Genomic DNA, 15,389 nt, shown 5'->3' with positions numbered 1-15,389 from the left:
CACCAGGGAGTGTAGAAACCACTCGATCGACCAGCAAACAGCTCGATCGACTGATTTCGTCTTCATTTCAGCTCACGTCTTCACCCAAGTGTCTCGTAATGCGTGCCATGACGCCTCCAAGTACAGTATCTCACTCTAGGACAATCCCGTCTCCTCTAAATGCATGCAAAAAGGGCAAAAAGGGATATGGTTCCACTACTTTCGCGAACATTCCTACAAAAAGGACAAAATACACCAAAGTAGCCAATTCGGGGCAAAATACCATAAAAATAGTATAGAAATGCATAGAAATACGTGCTGAAATAGGCTAAAAAGACTATACATTAGGCACGTAACACATATGAATAGGAATATATTCTTGGAGGAATTAGGAAAGATCTAACGCGGAAAATCACAGAAAGAACGCTGAGGAAGAGGCGCAGCAGGAGCTGCGTCCCTTTGAAGAGGCGCAGCAGGTGCTGCGCCTGTTCCCCAGTGTGTCTGTCCTGACAGATTTTAGGAAACAGCTTTTAGTATAAATATAGACGTTGAGGGAGGTTTTATTCACATAATTCTTCCGTCTTTCTCTTTAGTCTTATTACATAAAAGCTCTCTAATTAAGCATACATCATGAATACTCTTGAAATCCGGCTGAAAGAGTGGACAAATGAGTTTTCTAATGTGGAAAAACACGATATGGGTGCCTATAATTTTGGATCGATCTTGAGTTTGAAGTTGGTCAAGGTTTTCAAACCGTTCCTAGACGCTTGTCTTGATTATTGGGACCCGAATTATCACGTATTTGCCTTTCCTGGAGGCGATATTTGCCCATTTCCCGAAGAAATTGCTGCAATCGGTATAAGAATAAGTTCAGAGTTCTACTTATGTTGACAAGAGCTGAGGTTGACCATCTTGTGACCTCTAAAGGAGTGCGAATGTTGGACTTCATCGATCGATTCATAAACAGGGCAGATCCTACCATTTCCTATGTTGCAAGGCGAAGGGCATTCAGATTTTGCCTACTGCATGTATATGTACTTCAAGGGCATGTTGATGAGGATTTGAGAGGCGACTCTCGTTACTTGAGCTTAATTGAGCAAATTGAGCTGCACAGGAGCCCAGCTTGCCTGTGTTTGGGAGAGATCTTGTTGGGGTTAGATAACAGAAAAGCCAACCGTGACATTCCTTATTTAGGAAGTCCCATCATATTGCAGGTAAAAGAACTTTTTTTCTCTCTTTCTTTTTTTTCTTTTTTTCTTTTCCTTTTTCTTTTCGTTTTTTTTGTTTTTTTTTTGTTTTTTTTTTGATGTTCTAATGCCTGCTTTTGGTAGGTTTAGCTTATGGAACGTCTTCGATTGATCGAGCCCCCAGTTAATGTTCCTGCTTATCATGCTCGCTCCATGGCAATGAGGACTAGGCTTTACATGGTGGACTTCACTCGAGTCTGCAACTATTGGGAGAACAAGCTGAAGAGTGATGACGGTCCACTTATTAGATGGACCGTACCATGGTGGCATCTCAAATCTGTCACTGGAGTATCGTCCTTGGATCCTACCCGATCGGTGCGTATTCCTGGCTTGGAGTTCATGATATGCATCTTCCCGGAGAGGTTGATGAGGCAGGTTGGATTGAAGCAGATGATTCCGAAGCTTGATACCGTCCCTCAGACCGCTATGGCCCTTACCACTGAGAGCCGAAGAGAATGGGCCATCAAATGGGCTCAAAGAAACATGTTGTTCTTGAATTCTTCTGTTAGTGCTTTATGGGTATCTGATTCCTACTTGCGGTGGAGGAAAGCTACTACTCCGGAGGAGCGCGAGAGATTCAGGAAGCGCGAGCCTATTGATTACAAGGTTCGTGAAGTAGAGAAGGAGAAAGAGAAGCATCTGACTGAGGGAGAGGAAGAAGCCGGGTTTCGAGTTGTTCATCCCTCGAAGAAACCGAAGACTTCTCCTGCCGTGGAAAAGGTGGTTGACAAGAATGGCAAGGCAAGACCACGAGAGAGACCGTTGGTGATTAGGTCGGAAGTGGCGCAAGAGCGTCCGGCTTGAGGTCGAGACAAAAAATATGACAAAAATGACAAAGGCAAAGGGAAAATGGAAGAATAGCCTGAGTCTTTATTATTATTATTATTATTATTATTATTATTATTATTATTATTATTATTATTATTATTATTATTATTATTATTATTATTATTATTATTATTATTATTATTATTATTATTATTATTATTATTATTATTATTATTATTATTATTATTATTATTATTATTATTATTATTATTATTATTATTATTATTATTATTATTATTATTATTATTATTATTATTATTATTATTATTATTATTATTATTATTATTATTATTATTATTATTATTATTATTATTATTATTATTATTATTATTATTATTATTATTATTATTATTATTATTATTATTATTATTATTATTATTATTATTATTATTATTATTATTATTATTATTATTATTATTATTATTATTATTATTATTATTATTATTATTATTATTATTATTATTATATTATTATTATTATTATTATTATTATTATTATTATTATTATTATTATTATTATTATTATTATTATTATTATTATTATTATTATTATTATTATTATTATTATTATTATTATTATTATTATTATTATTATTATTATTATTATTATTATTATTATTATTATTATTATTATTATTATTATTATTATTATTATTATTATTATTATTATTATTATTATTATTATTATTATTATTATTATTATTATTATTATTATTATTATTATTATTATTATTATTATTATTATTATTATTATTATTATTATTATTATTATTATTATTATTATTATTATTATTATTATTATTATTATTATTATTATTATTATTATTATTATTATTATTATTATTATTATTATTATTATTATTATTATTATTATTATTATTATTATTATTATTATTATTATTATTATTATTATTATTATTATTATTATTATTATTTTTATTATTATTATTATTATTATTATTATTATTATTATTATTATTATTATTATTATTATTATTATTATTATTATTATTATTATTATTATTATTATTATTATTATTATTATTATTATTATTATTATTATTATTATTTTTATTATTATTTATTATTTTTATTATTATTTTTATTATTTATTATTTTTATTATTATCATTATTATTTATCATTATCATTATTATTATTATTATTATTATTATTATTATTATTATTATTTTTATTATTATTTGTAATAAGAAGGTGGGGTTTTTAGAATCCTAGCCTATTTTTATTTTTTTATTTTTTATTTTATTTCTGTTATGTAGCGTATTATTATTAAAAGAAATAAAATAAAAGAGGTTGATTAGTTATGAAACCTTTGGTATTTTCTATTATTATTCTTGTCGAATTCCAAATGCATATGCAAATGTCCTTCTATTTACATTTAAAATAAATGGGTAGTATCCTGTGAAGAATTTCCTACGTATTCATTTAAAAAATGAAATCAAACCCTTGTGCGTAGTTCAAGTAAACGGTAAAGAATAATTGTTCTAAGCAAGAGCTTGTAGCGAACTAGAAAATAAGCATGAGCTTTTTACTTACTCCTAAAGTGCAATTCAATTTATTTATGATATGAGGATGACCAATTGTCAAAATGCAAGAGCAAGGTGACATTAGGTTTATTTAGCTTGGCCATGGGCCGTTTATTTCGTGCCACAGGAGCGACCCATGGGGTTACGCGAGGCGCGTTTTGTTCCTATTCTAGGCATAGTAACGTTTCAATTGGTCGAGGTTTGTCGGGTTGGCAAATTCATTCCCATCTAAGTCTGTGATCCTAAGCGCACCCCCTGGAAGTATGGACTTGACTAGAAATGGTCCGGCCCAGTTGGGTTTGAACTTTCCTCGTGGATTGACAGGTAAAAGAGCTCTAATTGATTTGAGGACCAAGTCCCCTTCTTTGCTGTTCCTTGGCTTAACCCTTTTGTTGAAGGCTCGTTTGATACGTGCCTGATATGTTTACACATTATGTAATGCACGTAGTCTTCGTTCATCCAGGAGGATGAGTTCTTGTTACCTATCCCTCTTCCAGTCGGCTTCCGGGATTTGACTTTCGAGTAAAACACGCAAAGATGGTATTTCGAGCTTGACTGGTTGCACGGCTTCTATGCCGTAGGTCAAATAGAAAGGGGTGGCCCCAGTGGGTGTCCTAACAGATGTGCGATATCCCCATAAGGCAAATGGTATCTTGCTTGGCCAATCTCGATAGTTGTCAATCATTTTCTTGAGGATTGTGACAACGTTCTTGTTTACCGCCTCTACCGCGCCATTAGTTTGTGGTCTATATGGCGAGGAGTGGTGATGCTGTGATTTTGTACTTGGCCAGCAATTGCTCAGTCTTAGCCTGGAAATGTGACCCATTGTCACTAATGATCTCATGTGGTTAACCGTATCGACAGATGATGTTGGTTTGTATGAACTTTGCCACGTTTTTGGCTGTGAGACTAGTGTAGGAAGCCGCTTCGACCCATTTGGTGAAATAATCGATAGCCACTAGAATGAAACAGTGACCTCCTGTTCCGGCTGGCGTGATCTTTCCGATCATGTCGATTCCCCAAGCAGAAAATGGCCAAGGAGATATCATGGTGTAGAGTAATGAAGGAGGGACGTGTTGCACATTCGCGAATATCTGGCAGTTATGACAATGTCTGACATACTTGATGCAATCAGATTCCATTGTGGTCCAATAGTACCCTAAACGTGTGATTTTCTTTGCCATCATTGGTCCACTCATGTGAGGGCCACATTCTCCATCATGGACTTCTTTCATCAGTTTCCGTCCCTGTGAATGATCAAGACAACGTAGGATTACACCAAGAAGCGCCCTTTTATATAATTCTCCTTGCACGAGGACGTATTGGGAAGCTAGTAAGCGTATAGCCCATTGTCCCCTCTTGTCCATATCTGGTGGATAGGTGCCATTGAGCTTGAAGTTCAGGATTGCTTGGAACCAAGGTTCCTCTGTAATTTCTTCTTCCTCTGTAATTTGGTGCACATAAGCCGGTTTTGACCGTCATTCGATGCATAAAGGCATTTCTACCATATTATCCGGCATGTTAATCAAAGATGCAAGTTTTGCAAGAGCATCTGCGAATTGATTCTCTTCTCGAGGTAAGTGTAGGTAGATTACTTGATCGAAGAATTGGGCTACTTGGTCTATTCTGGCTTAATAAGGTGCTAGGCTTTCACTTCGAATTTTCCAAGATCCCATAATTTGGTTGATGATCAAAGATGAATCTCCATGTACGCGAAGATTCTTGATGCCTAAACCTACTGCCGCTTGCAATCCGATGAGACAAGCTTCATATTCTTCCGCGTTATTTATCACCTCGAAGTCGAGTTTGACAGATATTGGTGTATGCTCGCCTTCAGGAGAAATGAGCAACACTCCTATTCCAAATCCTCTCAATTTCGATGCCCCATCAAAGTAAAGGTCCCAGGAGTCTACATCAGTTTGGAGTATATCCTCGTCCGGAAATGACCAGGTGTCTATTGTTTGTGCATCATTGATGGGATTTTCTGCGAAGAACTCGGTAACGGCGCGCCCTTTTATAACATTCAGGGGTACATACTTGAGATCTAACTCTGAGAGCATCAAGGTCCATCTCGCTAGGCATCCATTGAGAACGGGTTTCTCAAAGAGGTATTTGACAGGATCCATTTTGGAGTATACTTTGACGAAGTAGCTAAGCATGTAATGGCGTAGCTGCTTCGTTGCCCACACAAGAGTGAGGCATGTCTTCTCGAGTGCTGTGTATTTGCACTCGTACTCCAAGAACTTCTTACTAAGGTAGTAGATAGCTCTTTCTTCTTTTCTTACGGTTTGGGCTAGCATGACGCCCATGGCTGTTTCAGTTACCGTGAGATATAAACCAAGATGTTGATCCCGTTGAGGTGGCATGAGCACTGGTGGCTTGGCTAGTATCTCATTGATTCGGTCGAATGCTTTCTGACAGTCATCATCCCACATGGTGTGATCTGTTTTCTTTAGCTTTTTGAAGATAGGTTAACAAATCATGGTGAGTTTCGATATGAATCTACTTATGTATTGCACCTTACCTAAGAATCCTCTAACTTCTTTCTCTGTTTGAGGTTGCGGCATTTCGATTAGAGCTTTGATCTTGGAAGGGTCTATTTCTATTCCTTGTTGGCTAACAACGTATCAAGGAGTTTACCAGATGTTACCCCGAATGCACATTTCTGAGGGTTGAGTCTTATGTTGTACTTCGTAGCCTTGAGAAGAATTTGCGAAGGTTAGCGATGTGTCCCTCTCTATCCTTGGACTTGACAATCATATCGTCTACGTATACCTCAACTTCTTTATGCATCATGTTATGTAAGAGCATAGTTGCGGTGCGTTAATATGTAGCTCCGGCATTGGTTAGCCCAAATGGCATAACCGTGTAGCAATAGGTTCCCCATTGAGTGACGAAGGAGGTCTTATGCATATCTTCTATGGTCATCTTGATCTGGTTATATCCCGCGTATCCATCCATGAAGGATAGTAGCGCGTGATCTGCTGTGTCATCCACCAATATGTCGATATGTGGTAGAGGAAAGTCATCCTTGGGACTTGCTTTGTTTAGGTCTCTGAAATCCACACAAACCCGGATTTTCCAATCCTTTTTGGGTACGGGTACTATGTTCGCTACCCAGTCTGAGTACTCGGAAACTTTGATGAACCCGACTTTGAATTGTTTGTCGACTTCTTCTTTGATCTTAAGAGCCCATTCTGTTCTCATTCGTCGAATTTTCTGTTTCATGGGTTTGAAACCTGGTTTAATCGGGATCTTATGTTATGCGATGTCCCTGTCAATTCCTGGCATGTCTTTGTAGGACCGAGCAAAAACGTCTTAGAACTCGTGTAAGAGGTCTATAAAACTGGCCCTCTCGGCGGGGCTCAAGGTCGTCCCTATCCTAAGTACTTGGGGTTCTAGTTCGGTTCCTACGTTGATGGGTTCAGTATCTTCTATTACTGGTCCCCCTTCCTCCTCTTGTAGTATTTCTTTGGCTATGTAGGGAGGTATTTCGATTGAGTCTGGGTCTTGGCCATCCTCATTATCGTCGTAAATGACTGCATTCATTAAATAACACAAAGAGTAAGCGAACCCGATTTATTCATATTAAAATTTGAGAAAAGTTGGAACAAAGAAGCCATCTATTCTCGTAGTCATGTGGCGGTAAAGGGACAAATGTTGGGACATTTCCGTAACTATCACACTATTTGATGCTAAGCTAGGAGAAACAAGGGGAGTGGGAGTGACGACAGGAGGAGACTCTCTAGGGACTTATCTAGACACCGACTCTGACTCCGACTCTGACTCTGACTCAAATTCATCGTCTTCTGGTTCTCGTTTGAACATCTCTCCTTCTCCTGTGCTGAGCTTGAAGAGTCTTCCTTGATTGTTCGTCCACTTGATCGACTTTCTCCATCCTTTCTGCTGATTTGAGTTGGTTTCTGTGATCAATGCGGTAGGGTTAAAATGATCGTCTTAAAGTATCATGGTAATGATCTCATCCTGCGCAGCTTTAATAAATCGATCTTCCCCAAACAGTAGGCTAACAGCTTGTTCGTCTTAGCAAGGTGCTTGACGAGTTTTGACGGTAGGAACCGTTCCCGGAGGAATGAAGTAGCAATCGTGAAAGATCTCGATTCCGGCTAACTTCCTTTCGAGATAGTGCCAAGGTTCGGGAAATCCATGAAAGAGTTCTTGACTTCCTTCCCTAACGAAGTATCCATTTAGGGTAGGGAGATAGGGTTGCATTTGGATTCCCACGTTCTTACGGTTTTGAACTTGGGCGAGCATCTTGAGAGCTTCCACTTTAGTGGGTTTGTACCCTAATACAAGTGGTATCTTTTGTGAGTTGCCTTCTTTGTGGGGTGCAAAGGTGTTCCTTCGGATTGGATTCAAAGGCAATCCTGGGAAGTATCCTTGGGATTTGAGTATGTGGTTGACCACCAAATTGGAGTAGGGATTGAAGTATAAAGGTGCCAACTAGCTTTCTATGATGTATATGCTATGGAAGCCCCCAAGTTCATGAACTGGATCCGTGAGTACTTGGTTACTTGATCCCTTTTCTATTACTGCCTTGATGGGTGATGAGGTGAATGTCACCACTTTACCGTCTAGTGGGATCTTGATCTTATGGTGGAGGGTGGATGTTACCTCTTTGGAAGCGTGAATCCAAGGTCTTCCTAGAAGTTTGTTGAAGGATGCTTCAATGTCTACTATTTGGAAGTTAACTTTTCGTTCAATCGGCCCTGTGGCTATGGTCAGTTTAATAAGTCCTACCACTTTTCGTCGTGTACCATCATATGCGCGAACATCTTGGTTGGTAGGGGTCCAATCCGACTCTTTCATGTCTAGTTTGTACGCCGTTTTCAAAGGTATGACGTTAACTGCCGAGCCATCATCTACCAAAGTCATTGGCACATTCTTCTTCAAACAAATGACAGTGATGTAAAGAGCCAAGTTGTGATTAGCGCCAAAAGGTGGTAAATCTTCATCCGAGAAAGTAACAGGGTTACTTAGCTTAGGTGATTCTTGGAAGACCAAGTTAACTACGTCATCGGGTGTGGAATTATGCGCCACAGTTAGTTTGGCCAAGGCTTGCAGTAAAGCCTAGCGATGTGGGAATGAGCTTGCAACTAGTTGCCAGACTGAAAGATCAGCCTTTGTCTTCTGTAGTTGCTTTAGCAGATAGTCAGTAGAGGTATCTTCGTTATCATTTGATGTGACGACGTTGGTTGGACCATTTGCTATGGGACCATTTTGAGAAGTGTTTTGGTATGGACGTCCCGAACGAGTAAGGTGGTCTACATCTTGATCCTCACTATTTTGGACTATTTCCTCACTGACTTTGACTAAGTAGTATTCAGTGAGATACTCATCTTCATCATCGTCAGCCCACACTCCATTTATGGTAGCAAGTTCTTTCATCCTCATGATCTCGGCCTCCAATTAGATAATTTGGTCGACTAGTTTATCAACCGCGGCTACTACTTCTTGCATTGTAGCATTTTGAGAGAAACTTAGTGACGCACGTTCTTTGGGTGTTGTACGTGGATCACGTAGGGTTGCCACTACACTTTCTAATTCTGAGACTTTCCTATTCACACTCTTTGCCGATGCTATAAAGTCGGTGATGGTAGGGGAAATGGTAGAGTAGTTCCCTTCTTCTTCTATGGCATAGATCTTATCTTCGACTGGAGAAATGAGGTGTGAACAATCTAGGGTAGATTCTTCACTTGTAATCATCAGAACTCCAAGAGGATTCTGAGTATTGTTAGGCTTGCCTCCAGGCGGTATTGGTAGGCGACCGTCTTCAATCATGTCTTGAAGCACATTCTTTAACTTGTAGCACTTTTCTGTATCATGTCCCTTGCCCTGTGATATTCGCAATACGAATTCTCGTCCCAGAACTTAGATTTCTTTTCTAGTTTAGGTGTAGGGCCTATGGGTTGAAGCTTACCCTATTTCATCAGTCTCTTTAGAGCATTAGAGTATGTGTCCCCAAGATTTGTGAATTTTCGTGGTGGGGTACTTTTCTTAGATGGCTCGAGAAGGTTAACTTCATCAGTCTTGCTAGTAGAGCCGTAAGAACGACTTATTGAGCCTTGGTATCAACGACCTACCGTTTGGGACAAGAGCCCTTTACAGATGTCATCCACGATCCTTGTTCCTAGTACAGTTAAGTCTTTGAAGGTCTTAATGTTTTAGTACCTCAAATGACTCACATAGATGGCTTTTAGATTGTCCACGAATTTCTCCACGAGGGTAGCTTCATCTGGACGTTCAACAAGTTGGGTACTAGTCTTCCTCCACCTACTTAGGAAGTCGGTGAAACCTTCTTTGTCATTTTGGGTAAGAATCTCTAAAGTGCGCATGTTGACTTGGATTTCGGCATTATCCGCATATTGCTTAGCGAACTCAATCGCGGCATCATCCCAAGTGGCAATCTTCTTATGCTCTAGAGAATAAAACCATTGTTTAGGAATGGTGTCGAGAGATGAAGGAAAGATCCTTAGGAACATCTTGGGTTTAATGCCTTTGATAGACATGTAATCCTTGAAAGCACGGATATGGTTCAAAGGGTTTTCATGTCCCTTGAATTTCGGGATATCCGACATGTTGAAGTTGGTTGGCGATTTGGAGCTCACGGCCTCATACTTGCGATTGTTTTCCCTATAGATATCATCCTCTTTGAGAAACATCAGTTGTTCGTCCAAGTATTGGAGTCGCTTCTCAACTGCAGTCGGATCTATGGGAGGGTTGACCTCTTGTGCTCCCACAAAAGGTGGTGGATCTTCACGTGCGAAGTCATTCACAAAATCATGAAGTATTTCATTTTCTGCAGGAGGCAACCTGGTTTCTACAGCAACAATTGGCCCCTCGATCGTGTTGAGGTGATTATTCACTTGGTCTTGGCTAGTTTGGAGACGAGCGAGCGCGGCTAGGATTAGATCATTACCATTCGGTGTTTGTCTATTGACACTTGCGTGACTAGTTCCAGGCATCTTGAAAACTGGATAAGAGATTGACGACGAATCAAAACACGATCGACCATTCTAGCACACTTACTCAAAGAAAGGGTTTGACTTGTGAAGTGGGAGTGTGCCACTTGTGTCAAGTGAGCTTTTTGAAGAAATGACACAGTTTGAAAATGTTGGTCCTAGTCAACTATAGTGTAGTCGTAGGAGTGAAATCGAGGCAAGGTTTTGAAATGGGTCTTGAGGCCCTAATTTTGACTCGACAATTGGACTGAGTTTTGACTGGTTTTGCGCTAATATTGGGCTTATGTTCGAAATTTTTACATTTTGAAAAAAAATTTGATTTTACAAAAATCTTCATGGTTTTGTTTAGAAAGGGTGGTCACATATGGTACAAGCATTCATACATGCATTATAACGGGATGCTGAGTGCATTTAAAAGGGTTATGGCTTAAAGGTGGGTTGCCATACCGAACAATCAAACCCAGGGTCTGTGGAGAGGCTCGTACCAAACAAGAGTAAGGCCGATTCCTAGTCCATTTCCTCGAGTAGTGAAAGTCCTTGATACAAACAAGAGTAAGTACCATGGTATGGTTGACGTCAATCGCTATCCATCCTTAGGCCCAAATAAGAATTTGGACCGTCTAGACGAGACGATTGGTCGAATGGGTTGGGTTGGGACTAGGAAGGCCGATTAAAACGATCTAGGAAGACCGAGTTATGAAAATCGACAACTGTCTTGTACGAACTATTCCCTAACCTTGTTCAAGTTTCACCCTTGGCTACACGTAAGTGTATTATCCCCAGCGGAGTCGCCAAACTGTGGATGTGGGCCCACGGGGCGAATAGCGAAGCAAGCTTTTCTTGTGCATTTGTGGAGTCGCCACCAACTTATTGTGGAAAATTGGAAACCGTTCGAATACTTCGTGCCATGTCAAGACACAAAGTAGTGACATGAACACCAAGAACTCGTTACCCTTAGCATTCTATATCTAGAATGACTCTCGTGGATGCCAATGAACACGGATGTTCACTGAGATCTGGAGTAAGGGGTAAGGGTACGTATTAGGAAGTTCTTTTGATCGAACACCTAATCCCGCCCGCCTCTATAGCGGCCTCTACAAATGATTAGGGAAGTTATTCATACTTGATATGCTGTTCATTTATATGCATGCAATGCAACATTCATTAGATTAATCCTAGCATGTGAGAATTCATACTAAGTCGGTTATCACGTAATTTAACATGCAATTGAGTCGAAGTAGGAATTCAAGATCGATTACATGTGAGAGCATACAAGTAATAATAAAGAAATACAATAAAAAAATACAATAAAAAAATTACAATAATTACATTGGATTAGTTGATTTTTGTCGAAAATACATTCAAAACGGATAATTTGGGGAAAGAAAGAATGAATAAATTAACAAACAGAAATTAGGTGATAATACGATTAATAGTTAATTAAATACGTAAACTAACGAATTAGGTCATGGCAGAAACGGGAGTTCAGAGACAGAACTGAAGCAGGAAGAGGTGCAGCAGAGCTGCGTCCCTTGGAAGAGGTGCAGCAGTTGCTGCGTCTGTTCCTGGGTTGAGTTCTGGCTGTGAAGCCGGAATTGCAAATTGTTAATGTTCGTTGGTGATTTTAATGCTTGATTATATTATTTGACTCGGATGAAAGTGATTAACAGATTATTTACATATGATTGAGGTCATAGAAACGATAAAACATGGATAAAAACAAATTAGAACGAATTGTATACAAGATTAATGATTAATAAATACAAATTAATCAAATTAATTGAATTAATTAGGTTAAACAAGTTATTAACGACGAATTAATGATGGCAACGAATGAAAATATGTCAATGATGAATTCCAGAGATTCAATATTGAGGAATCGAACCTCAAAAACCCGAATTTGATTTTAATGACGAAAACCCGCAAATATGAACTATAAGGGATTTAAGTCGGGAATTTTAATGATGGATTAATTAATGGTGATGAAAGATTAATGAATTACAGGTTAAAGTTATCATACTCAAATTGTTGTGCTAAAGAACAATGAACAATTGAAGACAAAGTGAAAAACAAAAGGACGAACAAAAGACGAAGCAAGAAGAAAGGAAGCAGGAACTGCGGCAGCCTCACGAAGAGGCGCAGCAGGTGCTGCGTCCCTTCGAAGAGGCGCAGCAATTGCTGCGTCCTTTCTCGACGGTTGTCTTCTGATAATCCGTGAAAAGGGTTTTAAAACATGGTTTTACAAATCGGTTTAAAATGTATTTTCGACATAAATCTTACAATTGTGATTAAAATAAATAAAGAACAATAATAAAAAAAGGATTTACACCCTCAAACTTACATGTTTGACGAAACGAGATTGACTAAGTTAACGTTTAGTGATGCTCGACTTGAATGTACGACGAAAGTGCCCTCTAGGAGGAATTAAACAGAATGATTAAGTTGATTGATTGCGGAGTTGGTCAAATTGGTCGGTCATGCAAAACGAGGCTGGTACTCAGAAGGATCCGAGCTTACGTGGTTGAAAGTTCAAGCACGTAGAGGCCAAAAAGTAAGAACGTGGTCTAGAATGCAAAGGGAGAAGAGAAAGGCGGACACTCGCGTGAGAAATATGTGAGACCGAAGATCTCTATTTATACTAATCACACGGAGGAAATTAGGGTTTTCGGAGAGACTTTGGAAATAAATCTCGAAATGATACGAAAAATACGCAGAAAAGGACTGAGGAAGAGGCGCAGCAAGCGCTGCGTCTCTTGGAAGAGGCGCAGCACCTGCTGCGTCTTTTCCTCAATGGTTTCCTCCTCCGGAAGAAAGATTTCCGTGTTTCTATTATGGAATAGCGGATTAATCTTATTTCCTTAATATTTTATATGATAATCTCGGGATATATGTTACCAAAGATCAAAAGATTGGAAAATATATGGAATAGAAATATCCGGAACGTTCTAGAACATTCTGACTCGGCATTTTAAACGGTTATTAGAAAATGAAGACGGTTTTTGACACGGACTCCAAATGTACTCTAATTACTGCCAAAACGACCGTATCGGTGCGTAGATGGCGACTATGGGGTAGACACTGTTGGAATATGTGTCCTCCGAATTGATCATTTAATTAATCGTCGTGCGACGGTGGTGATCAGTTGATCCCCTAGGTCATACCTATAGGGCAACACTCTTAATTGATCATTTAATTAATCGTATAACGTTACGAGTTAATTAAATTACTTGAAAATTGACAGACGATTTTGGAAGTAAAATTTACATATCACATTGGAATTTGATTAAATGAGATACGATCTAAGTAATCGAATTGTATCATTACTCGGATGAAATTATTGTTTAAGGAAACAATTGAATTCGAATGAATAATTATAAATACAATTTGTTGTGATTTATAAATTGGTAAAATATTTTGGTACAAGTAATTATGAATTACTAAGTCGATTTTTGTATATGACGTATTTTTATTAATACGTTGATTTTTAATATGTTAAAAATACATAGCAATTTTATGTGACATGTGACATGTAACATATTGACAAATTGACAAAAATAATATGGAATCCATGTTATCTAGTGTACCGAAATTAAGAGGGGATTAAGCTAATATTATGTTGATTGTATTAGTGGAGGGCATGATGATTACCTACTAATCTAGCCATGCAACGCTATTGTGCACTGTGAAGACAAATAAGTGCATGCATTGGCTCCCCTCCCCCTCTTCTTGTCCGGTTTTTTAGAGAGGAAAACCACCTTGGTTTTTCCTCTTATTTTACCTAAATATACAATAATGTTACTGTTGTTAGATTATTCATTCATCTCATCAAAAATATTTTTAGAGAGATAAAAATATTCCACTTCCTCTTCTCCTCTCCTAACCGGTTTTGGGAGATTAAAACCAAATTATTTTGGGTCATTTTTCTACAAAATTAATATTATCTAGTATTCATAGTATTAATTTTATTAAGAGTGAGCTTTGGGTATAAATCCTTGGGAGAGATCCTACACTTGCGTCTTTGTTCATCCAAAAGGAAAGCTCAAGAACAAGAGAGAAAGGTGATCTCTCTTGTGCCCATTTGAACCGAAAATCCAATGTAAGAATGGATGTTTCTTCCTTATTTTGTTTATTTGTTTGCATGCATAAGATCATTTGTTAATTTTATGACAAATTAAATTAAAACATATATGAGTATGTTAGTATATAGATCTACTTTTTCTTCAATCGGTATCATGAGCCATGGTTGTTTGCATGCAAATCGGTTAAAAGTTTTTCCGAGTTATAAGAATAACATATAAAACTTGTATAATTTTTGTTATTATGAAATATCACGAAATAAATTTATGCATGTTAAGTTTCTGGTCCTAAAATGTTTTTAGGATATTTTGGTTAATTTACGGATTTTTATTGTTCATATTATACAATAATGGCATGAAAATATGATTTTGTGAGTAAAAATGTCATTTTCGGACTAAAATTAGCTATACTTCGTATTTTCCAGTGATTTTTAGATATATTGTCACATATATTATTTTGAGATAACCTGTAAATTTTCATAATTTTTGGACTTTTATGCTCGAAAAATGGATTTTTCATTGTTAAATTCGGATTTAAGTGAAAAATAGGTTAATATGAGATAAATTTCGAATCTGGTCATAGAAATTTAGTATGTTGTCACATGAAATTTTACAAGATGTGTGTAAAATAATAGGCTATAGTGAAGTCTTTTTGCATGATTTATGGATTTTTGAAGAAAAATAGCATAAATAGTGACATTATTAGTGAAAAATTAATAAAACATAATCTATGA

The sequence above is a fragment of the Silene latifolia genome, unplaced genomic scaffold, assembly GCF_048544455.1.
Source record: "Silene latifolia isolate original U9 population unplaced genomic scaffold, ASM4854445v1 scaffold_57, whole genome shotgun sequence".
Lineage (NCBI taxonomy): Eukaryota > Viridiplantae > Streptophyta > Magnoliopsida > Caryophyllales > Caryophyllaceae > Silene > Silene latifolia.
This window is presented reverse-complemented; position numbering follows the sequence as displayed.